The sequence below is a fragment of the Galeopterus variegatus genome, unplaced genomic scaffold, assembly GCF_000696425.1.
Source record: "Galeopterus variegatus unplaced genomic scaffold, G_variegatus-3.0.2 Scaffold2857, whole genome shotgun sequence".
Classification (NCBI taxonomy): domain Eukaryota; kingdom Metazoa; phylum Chordata; class Mammalia; order Dermoptera; family Cynocephalidae; genus Galeopterus; species Galeopterus variegatus.
The window spans coordinates 85,131-107,046 of NW_007728968.1; the positions used below are offsets into that span (position 1 = coordinate 85,131).

The following is a 21,916-nucleotide window of genomic DNA, read 5'->3' on the forward strand; positions in this document are numbered from 1 at the left end:
TTTAAACTGGGAGTTGTTGTACAGGGTTTGGCAACAGAAGTCCTGGAATCTAGTCTCTCTTCTTTCGCTAACCAGCTGGGCGATCTTGCAGGGGCCGCCACATCCCTCTGGGTCTCAATTTCATCAATGAAATATGCAGGTAATAATAAAAATATCTACATCACAGAATTAAATGTAAGTGAGTAAGCAAAAAGTACTTTGTCACCTGTTCAACATTAAACAGATGCCTATGATGCTGTTGGTACAGAAATGGAGTGATCACAGATACAGTGCAAAGAACACTGGCTTTAGAGCCAGACTCTGAGAGTGACTCTTGACTCCACTTCTTTGCGTTAAACCCAGATTTTCTGACTCTTGGCTTCAATGCTGTCATCCGTAGTATGGGGGCATCAACAAAACCTATTTCACATTGCTAAGATAATGTGGAAGAATCCAGTAAACCGTAAACTGTTCCCAAGGAGTCATGTCTATATTTGCTTCCCAAGGTACCCTCAATGCTTAGCATAGTGGTTGGTACATTGTTGGATGAAAAAAAAATTAGTATTTTTGGGATAAAAAAAATAATAATAATTCTCACGTTTCATATTGTCTCAGAACTCAGGCCAGGGTAATAACATGTTGTTTCCATCTACAAATCTCTTTCCAGTTCAGGGTTAGGCAAGTTATTTCTTGTTTTGTTTCATCTATAGAGGAACAGATAGCTGTTCTGCCACTTCTCTTCCACTCTCAGATTTGGAAATGTAATCAGAGAGGGGAGGGAATAGTGTTTCATGCCAGTCTCATGATTTGCCCAAAGACGCACAGCTACTAAGTAGTAGAGCCAGAAGTAGGATTCACGTCAGGCTAACACAAAGCTCTCTTCTTTTCTTTCTACATGAATATATTTTACAGCTGGAAGTTCAACTGTTATCCAGAATTAGCACAGAGTAGGTGCCAGAGCTGGCTGCCTTCTTTCATGAGGGTAGCACCCACGAGAGGTAGAAATGGACATTGCTCTTGGATTTCAATGCTCCACTGCTTACACTAGATAGTTAGGAGTTAGAAACACACATTATTTTGTATGATGGTAGGTAAAAAGCTGTTTGTAGCCCAATTTGGGGAAATTATTTCAGGGGGAAATCAAACGCTTATCTTAAACATCTGAATCATCCTTCTACAATAATTTTCTAATCAAAAATTTTTATTGGTGGAAAAAAATTACCAAGCCCTGCCCCTGTACTTTCAATATCTGTAATAGTTGGAGGAAACTTTCAGACAGATGCTGTTCTCAATTTGATAGTTGCTAAGGCATATTAAAAGGAAATAATCATATTTTCAACCCTCCTCCAGCCCTACCCGAAAGTCCTTGGCTAACAGATCTCATCTCTTCTTTCTCACTCCCAGCTTCAGACAATGTTGCTGATCTGACTAGCAAAGTCAAAACATTCTGTTCCTTTAGATGGCCCTGCCAGCTTCCCTAAGAAAGCCTGACTACTCGCAAGGCTTCTACATTGGCCATTGGCATGGTTTCCTTCTACAGGAGAAAAAAAGAAAGTCCATTTCTTGTCACACGTGGGTTTGCACTTTAAAATGTGCTGCATGTAACTGTAACATCATTTCATTTCATCTAATTAATGGCTACCATGGGAAAATTACAGCCTTGTGCTTAGAATTCTGTTCACAGAATAATTGCTTCAGATATATGTAACAGAATGTTACTGATACATATAGTAATGGGAGTTTTGACAATACTGTGCTTTTAAAGCCTTTTAAGAATACCACAGGTATGTCTAAAAAAGAGCAATGAGAGATGAGAAATTTAAAATGCTAATATGGGTATAAAATAAAACTGAGCATTAACCCTTGTCCACGGTGGATAATACTAGATTAATTTTTGTCCTATTGTTCTACCTTGACTAGATTTGCTCATTCATCTCAAAATTTATTTATTAAGCATGTGCTGGGCATTAGGCATACAGTAGTCAACAAGACAGGCACCTGCCCTCCTGCAGTTTCCAGAACCATAGGGAAGACTAATATTGAATAAGCAACTACTGGTAATGCTGAGTGTTAATTTAAAAAAAAAAAAAAAGAGGCAAGTATAACAGAGTTGAATAGTTTCTTTTTGAGGGTCTGCTACAGATATCATCCTCTCGGCATGTGCTTCTTCTCTGCCTAGAGTGTCCTACCCAGCTTCCTTGTGAAGGGAATCTTTGAGACAAGCACGTTGTTTCATGTGTTCCCTGACCCCCAAAATCAGAATGAAGGGCTTTTCTGCCCTGTGTTCCCAGAATGTGATTCAAGCCCTTTCCTTAAGAGGCTGTTTAGTTCCTTTCAAGGGGTTTGGCCCTAAGGCAGGCTCCTTGGGTTTCAATCAGAGCTCTTCCACTTCCTGGTTAAAAATTAGTCTCTGACCTCAGTTTCCCCATCTGTAAAATGGAGATTTATAATAGCAGATGACCCTTAGGATTGTTGAGAGAATTAAATGAATTCATCATATTAAAAAGCACATAAAACGGGCCGGCCCGGTGGTGCACTGGATAAGTGCGCCGCTTGGGAAGTGCGGTGGCGCTCCCGCCCGAGGGTTCGGATCCCACATACAGACCGGTTCCCGCTCACTGGCTGAGCGAGGCGCGGGGGCAACGCCGAGGGTTGCGATCCCGTTGCCGGTCCCCGGTCCGGTACGGGGGCAACACTGAGGGTTGCGATCCGTTGCCGGACACGGAAAAAGACAAAAAGACAAAATAAATAAATAAATAAATAAATAAATAAAAAGCACATAAAACAATGTAGGGTATATACAACGGTACTTCAAAAAGTTCATGGAAATATACAATTAAAAGATAATATGAATATTTCTGTAAACTTTTCAAAAACCCCCTCGTATGCTTAGTAAATGTTGGCTCTTGCTGTAATAGCACTAATTAATACTTTATATGCTTTATATTATGTGCTTAATGTTAGACCATAAATTCTGGAATTTCAGGGCCCTTGAGTTATTCACCCCTCCATTTCTACCAGTTAGTACAGGGTTTGGCACATAGTAGGTGCTCAAGCAGTGTTCGCTAAATGAATGTGAGAGTGGTGAATTTCAATAAATATGATGCACAGTGCCCAAATCAAGGAAATTTAGGTCAAAGTCATTCTAGGAACTTGGCTTATCCCCATATATGATTTTATTCCACTTCTTGGTGAATAATCAGTAAGAGAAAAATTACGTGTATATTTTGGACAATCTCTTGATGTCCTCCTTGGCTCTTTTATTTAAATGCATGCTCTTTTGGGGTTCCTCGGACACCATAGAAAGTAACTGACCTTGTTTTTAGATTCAGCCATCACATTCTTTGAATAAGAAAACAATAATGTCTCTTTTATTTTAATTATGCCAGGACACATGTATGAGCATCATAGAATGCAATGTAATTTTATTTTGTCAAGTGTCGTCCATCTCAAGCGGCATCCCTGGAATTCAAGTTAAATAATAAATAATACAACATAAGGTGTTTGGGGGGTAGGGAGGAGGGGAATTAAAGGACCAACACAAAGGAGGAAAGCTGTTCTCTGAGAACCGAGAACCTATAATCAGATTTTAAAGGACCTCCAACTCTTCATCCACCTGTGGTTGTTTGGTAACATTTCAGACAGAACCACTGGAATGGGGATGTGGTTTAGTAAATGGCTTAAACAAAGGCTTTGATTTCATGGTGATGACACAGTTGCACTGTATTCGTCATGCTGCTTTGGAGCTCTTTATACATCATGCAGCGCTTTCTATTGAGAAGGACGTGTCTCAACAGACAAAGTGCTGTCCCCCTCTGTGTCATCAGAAGAAGATTGAAATAGCAATGGAGAGTTCTGATGGGCTCAATGAAGTCCACCCATGTCCCCAAGTAAGAGAACGAGAAGCCTGAAATTGCAGTAATGAGAATTAACATTTATTGATACTCACTGCATGCCAGGCATCATTGAAGTGCTCCATACTCTATTTCAGGGAGCAGCATACTATGGCCCATGGGCCAAAGCCACCTGTGGCCTGTTTTTGTTCAGCGTGGGAACAGGCCCATGGGCCAAAGCCACCTGTGGCCTGTTTTTGTTCAGCGTGGGAGCTAAGAATATTCACATTTTTAAGATTGTTAAAGAAGAAAAAGAGCAACAACAATAATTACAAAAAGAATATGCAATAGAGATCTTATGTGGCCTGCAAAGCCTGAAATATTTACTTTCTCTTCTTTTATAGAAAAGTCTGCTGATCCCTGCTCTATCTCATTAATGCCGCCAATGCACTAATTTGAGCATTTATTGTCCCCCTGCTATTATTTGGACACTGAGTCTTAGAAAGGATAAGTATGCAGCTAATATTATATAGCTCATCAGTGTGACTACTACCCAGGGATGACTAACTCAAGTACTTGCAGGACAGGAGTAACATAAATAAGTAGTGTGGGCCCAGCAGAGGCTGTGACATGCAGCAGGCACATGTCCCTTTAAAAGGACAGCCTCAGTGCAGTGCAGGCCAATGGTGGCTCTGCAGTAATGGGTGACCCATGCTGTCCACATTTTCTGATCTTTCAAGAAAGGCTAGGAAACGAGATTTTTATGTAAAATCTCCTAATTTTTAAATGTTGGCAACTGATTGAAATTTTTTTACATGCTCTGTGGATCAAGAGAAACATGCCTGTGGGCTGAGTAAAGCCCAAGAGCCCACAGTTTGAAACCTTTGCATATTATTATGAGTTCATTTGGTCCAACCCCTTCACATTACAGTGAGAAAACAGGATTTGAGAGACAGGGTGACTTGGCTAAGATTACAGAACTAGTAAGGGAGAAAATCCAAGTCACTTGACTTTACATTTTGAACTGTGTCTACTGAGCACTGCTCTGATTTCTACTTAGTAGAACGGATGGTTGATAAGTAGGAGAAATTTCTTACAGACTTATCTAGACCACTATGTGCTATTAGAAGAGGACAGAATGTCAGACAGAACTGGAAGATATACCTTAAAAATATATGGAACTTCTCCCCCCTTATTTTTCTTTCTTTTTTTTTTTTAAAGAAAATGAAATTTTATTAATATTATTTTTTACATTCTAGGGTTTGTTGTTGTGGAGCAGTTGGGAGGGAGGGGAGGGGGAGAGGGGAAAGAGGAAGGAAACGTGATGGAAAAAGGAGGGAGGAGGAGGGGCAGGATTGAGTCCTGTGGCATCCCCTCAGTCCCATAGGGAGACTGTGGGGCTTCCAGCAGTGGCTTGGTCATTGCTGGGCTGGGTACAGATGTCAGGGGAGTGTGGAAAAGCCCTCGACCTCCAACATCCCAGCTCGGGAAACTGAGGCTCTTGGCAGCTTGGTGATCGATGCTGGGCTGGTTGCATGTGCTGGGGGGGCATAGCCCAGGCCTGAGGCCCCCCACTGCCTCTGCTTGGGGGAGCCCATCCCCCCTTATTTTATGATTTACAAGACAATCAGAGAGGGTTGCTGCAGGTCACACAGCTAAGTAGGAGCAGAGGTGGGTCTCCAGCCTCAGACGCCAGCCTATTCCAGTGCTTTCCCTTGCCCCATAATGAACTCTGAATCTTTGAGGTGCCTCTCCAAAGTCTCCTATACTATGCCTTGTGTTATTCCTGAAGCATGGCTCTAGTTGAGCCTAAGCTGAAATTCACACATAGTAGCTGGGCATGTCTGGTGAATTAATGGACTATCACTCTTTCTACCCAAGTTGGAAGTTGGCTTAAATTGACCTGCTTTCAGGGTGGTGAGTTCTAAGAGACCTGGAGTGTAAGATAATGAGAAAGAAAGGGACGCAGGAAGGCAGACTATATTTCCCTATGTCAGTAAGACTACAAGCAGCAGCTGACAGAGCTGTTTTCACAAGGGAACCTGTGAGATCCAGGGCAGAAATGGTGCCACCTGGGGTCCAGGTGACTCTGAGCAGGAGAGGGGCTTCTCCCCACTCCTGCAAAGAACACAGAACAACTCTGCTGAGGATTAAGGGGAAGGAACTCAGTGTTTTTCCACACCTTGGGGGTCTTGCATGACTGAGAACACTTAAAACTCCAGGTGTGGTGTGCACAGAGAAGGCACTAGAAGCAAAGGTAATAGCCAGGGGCTACCCCTGAGGAGAGGGGCTTCTCCCCACTCCTGCAAAGAACACAGAACAACTCTGCTGAGGATTAAGGGGAAGGAACTCAGTGTTTTTCCACACCTTGGGGGTCTTGCATGACTGAGAACACTTAAAACTCCAGGTGTGGTGTGCACAGAGAAGGCACTAGAAGCAAAGGTAATAGCCAGGGGCTACCCCTGACTGACTTCAAAGGTGGAAGAAAGCAGCAAGTGTCTTGTATCCAGAGCAGTAGAGAAGACTGAGCACGTGAGACATGCTGGGAGCTCCTGGGGAAAGTGTGTGTGGACAAATGTGTATCAGTGGTCCTACCCATGCACACTGTTCATACAGTCTCATCTGTATCCTGGGGAAATGAGGTTCCACATGATGTGGCTGCGACAGAGAGACCACAGTCTGGGGCCTTGCTCCTCAAAGTGGTCCCTGGGCCAGCAGCAGCAGCAGCACCCTGGAGCTTGTTAGAAATGCAGAATCTCAGCCCCACCCCAGACCTACTGAGCCTGAAACCTCACCGTAACAAGAACCCCGGGTGATTTGTGATGACATTAAAGCTTCAGAAGCTCTGGCCTCAGTATTAAGAGTAAGAGCACTAAGGCAAACCGTGGGTTTTAATGTGAGACCTACCATGCCTTTGTTGTGTTATATCGACCAAGTGATTTAATATCTCCACACCTCAAATTTGCTCATTTCTAAAATGAAAATAACAATACTGTCTATTTATAGGTTGTTGTGATGCTTAATTGAGATGGCATGTAAAGCACATTGATTGACACATAATAAGCTCTTTGTAAATGTTAGCTATTGTCATTATTATTACTATTTATAATCTAGGACTTGTCACTAAAGCATTTGTAAAAGAGGCTTTTCTGGTTCCCTAATGTTGCCTTCCATTTCCCTCAATAACCCAGTGTGCTTCCCATTCCTAGACACAGCCTGCCAGTAATCATAACATTAAAATATATATATATATATATAGCCGGTATTCTTCAAAGGACTGGGACCTGAAATACAAATCAAACGTCATCTCAGTTATCCTCACAACGAGTAGGGTTGATGTTATTATCTATGCTTTAAAAATGAGGACACTCAGCCTTCCAAATCTACCTACAACCCTAGCAATAGTAAGGAGAGAACCACAGCTTCTCAGAGAAAGAGCTCAAGCCCCAGGCAGTGGCTGAGCACCTCCTACAGTGCCAGCTTGCAGAAGAGCTTGGACTTCTATTACATACAGAGGGTGGAACATATGCTTTTACCTCTGTTCCTTTCCCAATACCAACTAAAATGACAGAAAAATGATTCAAAAGGAAAGAACGGAAGAGAAGACAATAGCATTTTGGAATGATGAAGCAGATGGACAAGAAAGCATTGACTTAGACCCGACAAAGTGAAACCTAAGCTATTAATGGGGAAAGTCCAGTTTTCTGATTTTCACTGAAGAACACTAGGAAAGCTCAGAAATTGGAAGCTTGAGGTACATTTGAAAGTAGGGGTCTGGGTGGGGTTGAAAACAGGAAGATTGGTTGGATGACTTAAGATTTCCTCCTTCATCCTGCTTTCCTGGTGCCTGCACCATCAACCCTCAAGGAGACGACTGGAGATTTATTGACTCTAGTGAACAAGCCTGGGAAACTCTGGACTTGTGGAAAACAGCACCACAAATATAGATATACCATGCACAAAAAAATGAACAGGAAGGATCAATGGAATCTTCAAAGAAATGGTGAGACTACCTCCCAATCCTTTCCCGCATTAGGCTTCTAGGAAACCTTAACAGACAGTCCTGTCCTTCCCAGGGAGGGACTGAAATATTCCTTTCTCGTGAACCTGAACAGCCACTAAAAGAAAATCTTACAGATACTGTGAGGGAATTATGTGACCCACCAGATCATCCTACAGGGAAGCCCACTAGTCAGCCAGTCTCGTTCATACGTCTTGAAATTTCCAATCAGCTTATTTTTATCAATTTTATTCATATTGATTTTTGTGCAGTACAGTGTGTTGTTTTAATAGATGCATATACTGTACAATGGTTCACTTAGGATAGATAGGCATAGTTTCGTACCTGTTAGTCCACTATGTCTCCTCCCTCCCACCTGCTCCCTTCCCAGCCTCTAATAATCATTATTCTACTCTCTTCTTCTATGAGAACCACTTTTTTTTCTCTTTTTTGAGATTCCACCCATGAGTGAGATCATGCGGTATTTGTCTTTCTGTGCCTGACTTACTTCACTTAACATGATGGTTTCCATTCCCATCCATGTTGCTGCAAAGGATAGGATATCATTTCATTTTGTAACCGAATAGTATTTCATTGTATCTATATACCTCCATTTTTTATCCATTCATCTGTTGATAGGCATTTAAGTTGATTCCATCTCTTGGTTATTGTAAATAGCATAGAGATGAACATGGGAGTGCAGGTATCTTTTTATATACTGATTTCATTTCCTTTGGGTATGTACCCAGTAGTGGGATAGCTGGGTCATAAGATAGTTCTATTTTTAGTTCTCCGAGGAACCTCCATACTGTTTTCCACAGTAGCTGTACCAATTTACATTCTCACCAACAATGTAGAAGGGTTCTTTTTTCTCGGCATCCTTGCTAGCATTTATTATTTTCTTTCTTATTGATAATAGCCATTCCAACTGGGTTGAGATGATATCTCATTGTGGTTTTAATTTGCATTTCCCTAATAATTAATGATTTTGAGCATTTTTTCATGTGCTTGTTGTTTTTAGTTGAATATGCATGGATAGCCATAGATCATTAATATCTAAGTAAAGCCCTTACTATGAAAAACTAAACACAAAACCAAAATAGCAATTATAGAAACCTCAAAAAACATAGCAACAATGCAGGGAACAGGAGAACATTTTGTAAAATATGTCACTAATATCCTTAGAGACATGAAGAAAGGTATTGCATACATGAAACATTCAAGCAACTACAACAGGCTCCAGAAAACTAAAAATTAGGACAGCGTAAATAAAAATGTCAACAGAATGGTTGGTAGGCAAAGCTGAGAAAATCTCCCAAAAGTAGAACAAAAAGATAAAACAAACAAACAAATACAAAAAAAACAGAAAATAGGAAAGAGAAGATTTAAAAAAGAGAAACAGTTTGAGATGCCCAATATGTAAGTAAGAGGAGTTTTGGAGATAAGAGAACAAGAAAATTATAAATGAAATAATTTAAACAAACCTCTCAAAATTTCTGAAGTAAAAGACCCAGCAACAGCTCTGCACATTGGATGAAAAAAGACCCACACCAATCATCATATAATTTCTGAATACTGAAGAAGATCCTAAAAACTTTGGGGTGGAGAGGAATAGAAAGGTCACATAAAGAGGATAAAGAGACAAAAATGTCATCAGACTTCTTAAGAGAAACACTGGAAGCCAGATAACAATGGAACCACCAATGTCATTAAAATTATAGGAAATTTATTTCCAGTTGAGAATTCTATAACCAGCCAAATCAGGTCTCAAAACTTTACTTTCTATATACTTGTTCTCAGTGTGAAGAGTAAACAAGGAAAGAGGAAGACATGAGATCCTAAAAACAAAATATACAAATATAAGAGAGATTCAATAAAATTCCCAGGAACATGGTGGAGGGATGTCCTAGAACAAGAGCTATGCAGCAGGCCTAGAAAGCAACTAGTCCATGTTGAAATAGTTTAGACAAAGGGAAATGAAATTCCTCTGAGGAGTGAAAGAAAAGGAAAAGGAAAAGGAACAAGGAAAGGAAAGAAAAGAAATTGCAGATTACTTGGTGGATAGAAAATATTGAAAGATTTATAATTTGGTGGAGAGTTTGGAGATAAAATAGTGATTTTATTTTCACTTTAGGGACCTAAAATAATAAGCAAATATGAACAAAAGAGCCAATTATTAACTCAAGAGTAAACAAAAATTAATACAAGAAAATACATCATAATACATTACATAGCTGAGCTGAGAATAATTTTTATACAATCGTAATAATGGAAACTAACATTTAACCAAAATTATAATGTTAGTACATTGAGAAGATAGGGAAAAGGGAAGTATCTATGAAAAGAGGAAAATAATTAAGTTATCATCTTTAATAAAGGAAGCATATCGATAATTTCTAACAATTAAAAATCAAGAAATTGCAGTGGAAGCAGATTATTTAAAAATATGGAAATAAAAATCAGAAGAAACAGCTCAAATAGTTGAAACTGGTTGCTTCCGGGGAGAGGGAATATTAGGTGGAGCTGGATGGTAAATTGTAGGGCAGGGGATGGCTATTTTCCATTAAAATTTTTGTGGAATATTTAACTTTTAAAATTATGTTAGTGAGTTACTTTGCTAAAATAAAACTTAAGCGGTAAAAGAAGTATTGGCATTTTTATGAGCCTCCAAGTCTCATGCAAAAGAAAGAGGGTTCGAAGGATAGCAGTCTAAGCAGGCAGGACACTGCAGGGTCTTCTGGCCTTACTGTAAAGTGGTAACACAGCAACAGTCATCTAGTGATAGATATTACACAGGGTATACAATATTGACTAAGAAGTCAGGATCCCTGAGTTCCAGCCTTAATTTCATCACATGTGATCCCTTCAAACCTCAGTTTTCTTATCTATAAAACGTATTCCTATCCTGTCTACCTCACAGTGCTGTTGTTATGATCATGAAAGATAATGAATGTAAAAGGCTTTGTAAATTGTAAAGCATTCCACAGATGTAATACATTATTATTATTCTACCCACATACAAGATTGGCAGACAGTTTACTATATTACAATATGTACCATCTGGTTTATTTTTGTTTTTTAGCAAAATTTTTATAACAAAAATAAAAGGCATTCGTTAGGAAATTTTATAAATACTAAAAAGCAAAAAAAAAAGGAAACTAAAAATTACCTTTAATTTCATCATCAATAACTACTACTAACCATGCATATCTTTGACACATATATATATAATCATACATATATATGTCTGATTATTTCCCACTAAACTAAATATTATGGCTGTTTTCCCAAATCATCAAATATTTTTCTATAGCATAATTTGTTATTTGTAATGGAAGAAGGGAAATACAGATAAAAGACTGATGAGGTTAAGTAAAAACTAAATTGTAAGTTTTGGTATAAATTCAGTGAATTTTTTTTTTCTTTTTTAAAGATGACCGGTAAGGGGATCTTAACCCTTGACTTGGTGTTGTCAGCACCGTGCTCACCCAGTGAGCGAACCAGCCATCCCTATGTGGGATCCGAACCCGGGGCCTTGGTGTTATCAACACCGCAGTCTCCCGAGTGAGCCACGGGCCGACCCTCAGTGAACTTTTTTAAATTACTTATTTCTTAGCCATTCAAATGGAAAAGGCTAGAAACAACACCAACCTAGTAGCAATGAGCAACTCCTAGTAACAAGATTGTGGTTTCTAAAAACTTTTAACAACCATAACAAAAAAACAGGAGTCCTGAACAATTTCAGGTCTGGCTGGTGCTAAATTCAAGAAGCCTGGAACATCTTCCATTCCAGAAAGAAAGGAGGCTATCAAAGACTTGAGAACCAATATGAAGATGTTCCCACTGGCCAAAGATGAGACGACTTGAACGTCAATATGAATAATAACAAAAATGAGTGAAAATATATCAAAAATATTTAAATTAATGATTCTTAAAAACCTGGTAAACAAAAGGAAACAATTAAACATTTATCCTGCCTTTTTAGGTAGCCAAATAGTTCATGAGAGGAAGTTTCTATTTATGGAAGTATTCCACTTGAAGGCTAGCCCATTAGCTCAGTTGGTTAGAGCTTGATGTTATATCACCAAGGTCAAGGGTTCAGATCCCTACACTGGCCAGCTGCCAAAAAAAAGAAAGAAAGAAAAGAAGTATTCCAGTTAAAAGTGAAGAAGGAATGATAAAATATCATCAGTTTACAATCTCTAGTGAAATGATGAATCTAGTCAATAAGCATCAAAGGCTGCTAACATCACAAAGATAACGTGGAAGTACACAGTACCATCTATCAAGCAGTCTTGCCAAAAACATTAACTCTGAATTTGGATCTAGCCTCCAGAATGAACTACAAGTTTACAGGAAATATAAGACATAGAACATGTTAAATCGCACCAGATGGGGGTGAAATCAGTAACCGAGATTGTGGGAAATACAGGACAAACCACCTGATCTCTTTAATAAGTAATGTACAAGTGAGGAAAAGAAATACAGACTGTGGGAAACCCATAGATCGAGAGACTGATGAGATATATCAACCAGTTGCAGTGTATGGATGCAGTGAAACAAATTGATACAAACAAACTGAAAAAAAAAATGATCTATGCAACAATCAGGGCAATTTGAAGTGACTGGACAGTCAATGACATTACAGTTATTATTATGGTAGATAAAAATATATTGTGGTTATGTTTATTTAAAAACAGCTCATATATTTTAGCAATATCTATAAAAATATTTATAGAAAAAATGAAATGGTGCCTGGTATTTTCTTCAAAATAATAGGGGATGAAGTAAGTAAGGAGGAGTGTAGATAAAACAAGATTGGTTGTGAGTTAACAATCATTGAAGCTGGATGATGGATATAATCAATTCACCAAATTTTTTATTTGTTTGGAATTTTCCATAATACATTAAAGAAAGGTCACAAAAATATTTCTTGTAAATCCTTTCCAAATTCATTAAATATTCCTCTACACCGTGATCTATCATGGCTGTATACTAGTCCATCATACGATGGTGTATCATAATACTTTTGATCATTTACTAATTGGTTGACATTAAGATTGTTCCCTATTTACCTCTATTGCTATTAACACTGATGAAACCCCTTTATATAATTCTTTGAGCCCATCCCTAATTATTTTCTTTTAATTAATTCCAGTAAATGTAGATATAGATTCCTAGGTTGAAGCTCCACACAATGGAAGGCTTTTGGTAAATATTGCTAAATTTTCTTTCAGAAAGATTGTACTAATATGTACCCATTGGTATATATACCAGTATATACCCATATTACTATAGGGAGAGTAACTATTTTCTGGATATGTTATTTTTCTCTCATAGTTTTCTCACTTGATAAGCAAAAACAAAACAAAAACTTAATATTATATCTTGCATTTCTTAGAGTTATTAGTGAGTTAAATATATATCATATGTCTAGTTTTGTACTGTTTTGGTAAATTAGTTTTTTATGTTCTTTGCCCACTTTTCTACTGAGATGTCTTTTTCTCACACATTTGTAAAACCTCATTATATACTAAAGATAATAGCATTTTTTCATGCATGTTTCAAATACTTCCCCAACATTTTCTTGTTCCTTTAATTTTGTCTCGCTTTTAAAATACACGAACACTTAAAATTTTTTATATAGTCAAATCTATTGACATTTTCTTTTATGATTTCTTCCTTTTCATGTCACACTTAAAAAGCTTTTCTTTCTTTACCTCTAAAATCATGTAAATTGTCACTTGTTTTCTTCTAGAATTTTCATTTTTTACGTATAGCACAAAATTTTTTAAAGAGACATTATAAGGGGCAGGGACTTAACTCTCTCCTCCCCTCAAATGGTTTGTCAGTTAATTCAGCACATTAATTGAAATGTTTATTTTTCCCCAACTGATCTGCAACTTCAACTTCTTCTAGGTTGCTTTGTTTAAGAGTCATCAGGCTTAATAGTGATAATATAATTTAATTTACTTATTTAACATTTTTAAGTAACCACTATGTGCCTTACCTTATGATATTTGCTTGAGATTTATTTAAATGAATATATCATAATCACTGTGATCCCTATGGTTAAATTAATATTATACCTCCATATAATGAAATAGTATGCAACTACAAAAAAAGAATGAGGAGGGGTGTGTGTGTGTGTGTGTGTGTGTGTGTGTGTGTGTGTGTGTGTGTGTGTGTTTGTGTGAGGGTACTTCAAAAAGTACATGGAATGGGGCCGGCCCATGGCTCACTTGGGAGAGTGCGGTGCTGATAACACCAAGGCCAGGGGTTCGGATCCTATATAGGGATGGCCGGTTTGCTCACTGACTGAGCTTGGTGCTGACAACACCAGGTCAAGGGTTAAGATCCCCTTACAAGTCATCTATAAAAAAAAAAAAGTACGTGTAATGATTCATGTTATCTTTTAATTCTACTTTTCCACAAACTTTTTGAAGTACCCATTTCCGATATATATTGTACATGAAAAAAGTAAAGTAATATGCAGAACAGAACAGTGTGTAACTCCTATTGTCCCACAGGCTGATAAGACCTGGAAATATTGGATTACAATCTGATCTGGGAGGAGTAGTAGTAGAATGAATTTTACAGGCCCGTCGTAAGAATTAAATGTATGAATATGTGTAAAACATTAGACCTGTATCTGGCACATAGTTTACATCGCCATCATTAGAATCATCCTACAGAGGCTTTGGTAATTTGGAAGAGGCTCTTGTCGTTACCTCTTTTTCTTTTTTCTTTTCCTGTTTTTTTTTTGGTATTTGTTTCATTCCCTATTACCTCAGCCATGGCACTCTGGATCAATATGCAGTTGTGATAAAGGCCACAGACTTCTGTGTATAGGAAATGAATCTGATTTAGCTTTGCAGAAGACCAGCACCTGCCACCCTGCATGAGAAAGACATATCTACATGAATGGCAAGGAAGTCAGTTAGGCAGACAATGAAAAGAGATAGGGCAAAACCTGTCAGGAAAGGAGGCCAGCCTTGGCTGAGATGCTTCCTATTTGCAGAGTATCACACAGCATTAAACAAGCAGAAGAAAAGTTTCAGGAGAACTCCTTTTGAAGAGACCATTGCAACCAACCCTCAGAAAGAAAACATGCAAGCAATGTCAGCTGATACTCTTGGTTGTAAAAGTCGAGGCTGACCTAATCAGAGAGGATGCTTCCACCACGAAGTTTTGCCTGCTCATCACCTTTGACCACAACAGATGCTGCTATTTTCTGATCAGTGTTTTCTCTGCTATCCAGGAGCAAATGTCAGTGGAGGAGCACAATCTGACATCAAACCATTACATGCTCATCTGAATCTCAGCCCCAGTGCCCAAACACATGCTCTCAAAGGCAGAAAGTATAGCATTGGCATGTAAATGAAGTAAATTCATGTAAAATGCCCACCTTTCAGGAATGCATATATATATATATATATATATATATGCTCACAGTCACTCCACTACTTAAGAAGGATGGGAGCCCACAGTCATTCATTCATTTCATAAATATTTATTGAACAACTACTTTGTGCCAGGCACTATGCTAGGTGCTGGAGATCACCACAGTGACAAGGACACAGCTGGTCACCCCACTCACAGAACTTATATCTTATATTACAGTTGGGCAGATGTTAAATAAAAGTAAAACCAATGCATAAACAAGTAATTGCAGATTGGGAAACATACAATGCAGGATATAAACAGGGTGCAATCATGAAGAATAATAGGATGGCCTACTATAGGCAAGACGAGCCATACCATACAATGTTCTGTAGTTCAGGGAGAGCTCACATCACTAGTGTCATAAATTCCTTCCATCCATCCATCCATCCATCTAATATGGGATAGTGGTTAAGAGTAACCCAAGTTGGAATCTGGCTTTTATTAGATATGTGACTTTGGATAATTTGCTTAGCTTCTCCAAGTCTCAGTTTTCTTACCTGTGGAACAGGGATAATAACGTATCTGTCACAAGGTGTAGCACTACAATTTAAATGAAATAATGCTCTTTTCTCAGTTCCTAGCACCACGCTCAATTCATACTAGCTATTGTCATTACTAGCATTCATTTCTTCACTCAGTGAAGGAATATTTACTAAGAACCTGTAAGTGCCAAATACTCTGTTGAACATTTGGGGTGGGGTGGAGGACAAGATCCAACCATGTCCCTAAAAGAATATTTAGGGTGGATCCAAGCAGAGGCTTTCTCTTTATTTTCTAAATTCAAAAGTCATCGTTTACTCCCAAATACCAGCTTTTAATTCCTATATGACAGAAAGACACTCACAGATTAGACAAACCTTATAGGAAGACAGCTCACAGGTTAAACTGAGTCAAGCTGCCAGAGAATAATCACCAGCCTCACCTCTTGGCTTTTAAAAATGGAGTTGTGCCAGGAAAGGCAACTGGCCTGGAATTCTGGAGAGCTGGGTTCTGGTTCTTATTCTGCTGAGCCAGAACCACACAAGCCTCAGTATGCTCACCCTCTCTCCCTAGTTATCATGAGGATTCCACACAGTAACACATCAGGAAACTGCAGGGTCACACGGAAGGCACTCCAAAAATGTCTCCTGTTCCTTGAATTCCAGCTTCTTGAATTCCCCTTCCTCCTGTGCAAACTGGAAGTAACAGGATCCCAGCCAGGGTGGGTGCAAGGATTGAGTGAATCAACAGATGTGGAGGCCCTTTGGAAAGGTGAAAGGGCTACACCTGTATAAGCTGCTGTTATTATTAGGTTGGGGAACCTATCCACAGGGTAATCATTTCTGCAAGCTGAAAAATCACAGATGCAGAGGGATCCTTACCTGGGAACTATTTACAGCAACCTTTCCAGAGAATGAGAACATCCTTTGGCAGGCACTTCTCTCACTCTCTAATTGTGAAAGTTTGATGGTGCTTATCAGTGGGTGTCCAAATTCTACGTAACCAGCTTGCATATTTGATGTAGTATCAGACAACAGGCTTGAAGCATCGCCCCTCGCCCCTCTGTGCCTCTTTGCTTGAAATACTTGCTTTCTGAAACAGTTTTATAGTAACTGCTCAACTCTAAAGAGATTTTTTTTTTTTGCAAATAAATACATTTCCTAATTAAAACTTGCCCTTTAAAGACTCACATTTTCTTGGCCTCACTATATGTTTTCCTTTTCTTGTAACATATCACAGAATCAATAAAGGCAATGCAAACATCTTTAATACATGCAGTTTCAACAGCTCTAATAACATACCTGCCTCCCTAAGAACACCCTCTCCCCCTCTCCAGCCCAACTGATCATTTCCCCTGATTTGTTAAATGCCTTCTTATTTCACTCTCAATGGTAAAGCTCAAAAGGCAGTTACTCTTCAGGAGAAGTGGGAAGGGTGGATTGAAAAGGGATAGACTGGAAGGGGGGGTTACAGCTATGTCTTTGTTTTTTTAGTGAGAGCTTTTTATTTTTTATTATGAAAGAAATGAAGGTTCATAGTGTAGAAAAAACCAAAAAAGTATAAAGAACAAAATATATATTACTCATAATCTCATTACCCAAAGACAACCATTGTTATTATTTGGCATGTTTTTTCACCAAGAGGATTTTTATGTAGTTAACAATTTTGAATTCTATCTTTTAAAATTTTACGTGATAACACTGGTGTTTTTCCATGGCATGAAAAACTGCAAAAACATACTTTATAGAGTGGCTGCATAGTGTTCCAAACAAAGCTGTCCTGCAGTTTGCTTATCCTACTTGACCATTTAGCCTGTTTCAATTTTTTCACCATTATTACAAATAATGTACTGCTACCATATCCAATCTCCTGTTTTTCTGGGTAATACATAGGCTTGCTGTTTGGAGGGTCTTAGTCTGAATTTTATAGCTAGTGTTTCCTATGACACGAGCAGCCACACAGGAGAATCTCAGGTTAGCTATGGAGTTAGATTATAACATGGTAAAAACTGACCTTATGTTATCTACCAAACCCCCACTTCCTCCTGAATTCTCTCAAAATTCCAACGAATTGTGCCACCTTCCACAGAGATACCCAAGCTTGAGAACTAAGATATTTTGACTTCCTTCCATGGAGATATCCAAGCTTGAAAACTGAGTTATTTTGGACTTCTCCTTGCCTACCCCCTTCCAATCGGCCACCAAAATCTGTTCATTTTACATCCTCGATCTCTCTCAAATCTCTCCTCCCCTATCCATCTTCACTGCAACTGCCTTAGTTTATTTAAATGATCTATTTGTTCCTGTCTTTGGTCATCCCAAGGCATTCCTGTTAATCCATTTCTCCACACTGCTGCCTGCCAACTCATCATTTTCAAATACACTCAAGATCACATCCTTCGTCTACTTAAAAGCCTTTAATAACTCTTTATCCCCTACCCCTGCCCCTGTACCTCAGCTTTCAGGATGTTTGGCTCCTTAGCTTTCTTTATACTCTTTCAATATCCAACCCTATGCACTGCTCTGAACTTTCCCCAGACCCCCCCCCACACACACACACACACACAACTCTACTGCTACGAATATCCCATGTTTTTGTTCATGTCATTGTACTGTTACTTCTACTTAAAAGGCATCCCCTCACTTCATGGTCTAGCTAACTTCCTTGCCTTCACAACTCAGCTTGAATGCTACCTCCTTCTGGAAACCTTTCCTTTCCCCCAAGGATTTCAGTGGATATCCTTCTGTGCTTACACTTTACCTACTCGTTAGGCAGACACCCACCACACTGTGTCTCTCCTTAAGGCAGCGATTGGATTTTGTTCATTTTTTTTTAACCTCTAAACACTTCACTTGCGTATTTCCTAAAAACCATGACAGCCTCCTGCATGACCACTAAAATCAGGAAACCAACATTGATATATACTGTTATCTCATCTATAGACTTTATTTAAATTTTGCCAGTTGTCCCTTTAATGTCCCAATGCAGGACCACATATTGGATTTATTGTCATAACAACTGAACTATTCCTTTAATCTGGAACTGTTCTGGAGTCTTTGTCTTTCATGACTTTGATATTCTTGGATAGCACACAACAGTTACTTCATCGAATGGCCCTTAATTTGGGTCTGTCTTATGTTTCTTCATTGTTAGGTTCAGATTATTCACTTCTGACAGGAAGACCCTAGAAGTGATATTATGTCCTCCTCAGTGCATCATATCAGGGGTCACCTGATGTCTACTCATCAAATTACTGGTGATGCTGACTTTAACCACTTGGTTAAGATAGAGTCTGCCAGGGTTTTCTACTGTAAAGTTGCTATTTTCCCTTTTAAAATTAATCAGTATCTTGTGGGGAGATACTTTGAGACTATGTAAATACCTTGTTTCTCAACATACTTTCACCCACTTTTAGCATCTGGGTCTCAGTTTTCTTATCCATCAAATGAGGTGCACAGATTGAAAGTGGTTTCTAAAATGTTCACTCTCAATGATCCCTTTATTATCTCCCCTCTCATGGACCTCATCTTTTGAGACTTTCTCCACCAAACCAATGGCACTTCTCAAGGTATATGTTTCTCATTTTCTAATTATCCATTCATGAGACATGTCTCCCGCACTATAAGCCCAGAAGGCAAGACCTGTTTGCCTCACCACTGAATGAAAGCCCAGTGCCTATCACAGTGCCTATACAGAGTAGGCTTCAAATATTTGTTGAAGGAGTGAATCGGGCTGCCAATCATAGCTGATGCCCAGCATTTGATGTCTGCAGTGAGGACACAATGTTGATAACTGCTATCCAAGATAGAGACTTGACATTCTAGTTAGTCTCGGAGCCTTTGTCACTGGTCAGTGTTCGTCTATGAAATTTTTAAAAAATAGACTGGACAGATTGCATGGAAACCTCCCACCCACACGAACACCCACACCCATCCCTGCCTTTCTGAGACGCCTCAGTTAGGAGATGTTGAAGAGGCATTCCAGCACCAGAAGTTTATAATCTGTGATGCCTCTATAATCAGCATATGGCAACCGGCTAGACAGTCTCCTGACCATAGAGTTTTCAAAATAGCCTACCCCTCCTTTCGCATTTAAATGAAATTAGCATTGTCACGTTTCCTCTTTAAGCACTTTAGATCATAGAGATATAATGTTGCAGATCATAGAGTTTTAAAAGGGGTAAGATTCCAAAAGGAAACTAACATTAATTGAGCATCTCATACCCAGTGCTTTCTTTCCTTTGTTTTCTCTTTTAATCCTTACTGGGGAGGTAGGTATTATCCGTTTTACAAATCAGAAAACAGAGGCTGGGTGAAGGAAATGGCTTGCACTAAGTCCTGCAGGTGGCATGCAGCAAGGCTGGGGTGGGAATTTCTCCAGGCCCTCTCCAAAGCCCTTACAAGTTGCCACTCCATCAAGCTGTCTCTCCCATCATGTAAAAATGCCCTTCTCTTGGTAATGTGCTGGCGATCACCATCCAGACAGCGAGGGACAGAAATCTCTTGGACAACATTCAGTGCTATTTTTGAATGATTGTTACCACGACTCAGTAACTGTTACCATGGTTTGGGGGAAGTTGTCCGAGGAAAGAGGGCCTTTCTTTGGGCATCTTGTGTACCTGAGGAAGGAACTTAAGTTCTCAGCTGTTACCTCTGGCTGTGCTGCACCCGCAATGCAAGAGAACCTGTCCCTGGAAAAGAGTTGGGGGTGGGTGCGGTGGGATAACATCCAGCGGGTAGGCAGAGAGGGAAACCATGGGCCCCAGAGAGACTCGGGGAGAGGCGAGGAGGGGACAAAGGAGGCCAGACAACACTGCAGAGAGATGGGGGAGAAAACAAAGGGGCGGGGGGGGGACAAAGGCTAGAAGAGGAAGAAAAGGAAGTAGAGAAAAGTCGGGACAAGAAAGGAGAAAGTTTTTAGAAAGGGGGCGAGAAAGAAAGCGAGGAGGGTAAAAGAAAAAAGGAGACCGAGTAAGATACTGACTGAGCGAGCTGGGAGAATTCTGGAAAGAAAAAGGGATGAAAAGGACAGAAGAGAAGATGGAGAAAGAAGAGAAGAGAGGAAGGAAGGAGAGAGGAAGACACTGGAGACAACGGAGAGACTGGGTGAGCCGCCCCGGCAGAGACGCGCATCACCTGCGTGGCGCCCCCCCGCGCCGTGGTGCGGCCCTGCTCCAAGCGCCCGTGCGCCGCGGCTCGCCCGGCCTCGTAGGATTGGCTCCCGCCTCCCATTCATGTAACCTGCGTGTGCGTGTGCGCGTGTGTGTCCCTCTCTCGCTCGCCCTCTCTGTCTGTGTGTAAGAGAACGAGGGTGGGGGACGGAGGCAGGCAGGCGAGCAGGCAGGGAGGGGAAGAAGAGGAGGGAAGCTATTAAACACACACACACACTCACACACACACGCGCGCGCACACACCCGCCCCAACCCCCCGGCAGCCTCGGGATTGCAGCTGTTTCATGTGGGGCAGCGGTGCTGGCAGGGACGCCGGCCGGGAGCGGCCGGGAGCGGGAGCCGGGCGTGCTTGCGCGGCTCGAGGCTCGCTGGGGCTCCGCTCCCCGCGGGAGCTATTGTTGGTCTCGCTGGAGCTGAGCGCAGAGCCCGGACCTGCTCCTTCCTGGGCGCCCCGCTCCTGTTCCCGAAGCCGAAGAGCCGCGCCGCCGAGAGCGAGAGGAACCACCGGCTCGGCGCCTGGCCTCCCTGCCACTCTCCTCCTCGCTTCCCCGGCGGTGGCAGCCTGCAGTCACGGTAAGGCGGCGTGATCCGCTCTATGGAAAAGCGTCTTGGGGACCGCGGCGGCGCCTCGCCAGCTCTGTCGCCCCTCTGCGCTCGCTGGCCCGGGCAGGATCCGGGCAGCTCACGCGGCTGCCGAGGGCTCCGGGAAACGCTTGCCTGCTCCCCTGGCCCGCACCGGTGGAGGGAGGAAGGGAGGCGAGCGCGAGAGTTCCCGGAGAGGCGAGCCAGTCTGAAGCCCGCAGCTGCCGCCGCCGCAGCCCCAGGAGCCCGCCGCGGACTGGAGCCTGGGGGCGAGGGATGGAAGAGAGCGGGGAGGTGGGCGCGGGCCAGGAACTCGGGACGTCGGGTGGGAGGGAGGCGGCGCTCCCCGGGTTCGTCTGCCTCTCCCGGCTCCCCTTCCGCGCCCCAGCCCGGTCGCCCGCAGCCCCTCTGCAGACCCGCCCGCCA

At 41.0% G+C, this 21,916-nt stretch overlaps 1 pseudogene; it reads right to left on the reverse strand.

Moving 5' to 3' along the window:
• The window catches only part of LOC103599129, a 40,465-nt pseudogene that overhangs the window by 16,939 nt on the left and 1,610 nt on the right, over positions 1-21,916 (reverse strand).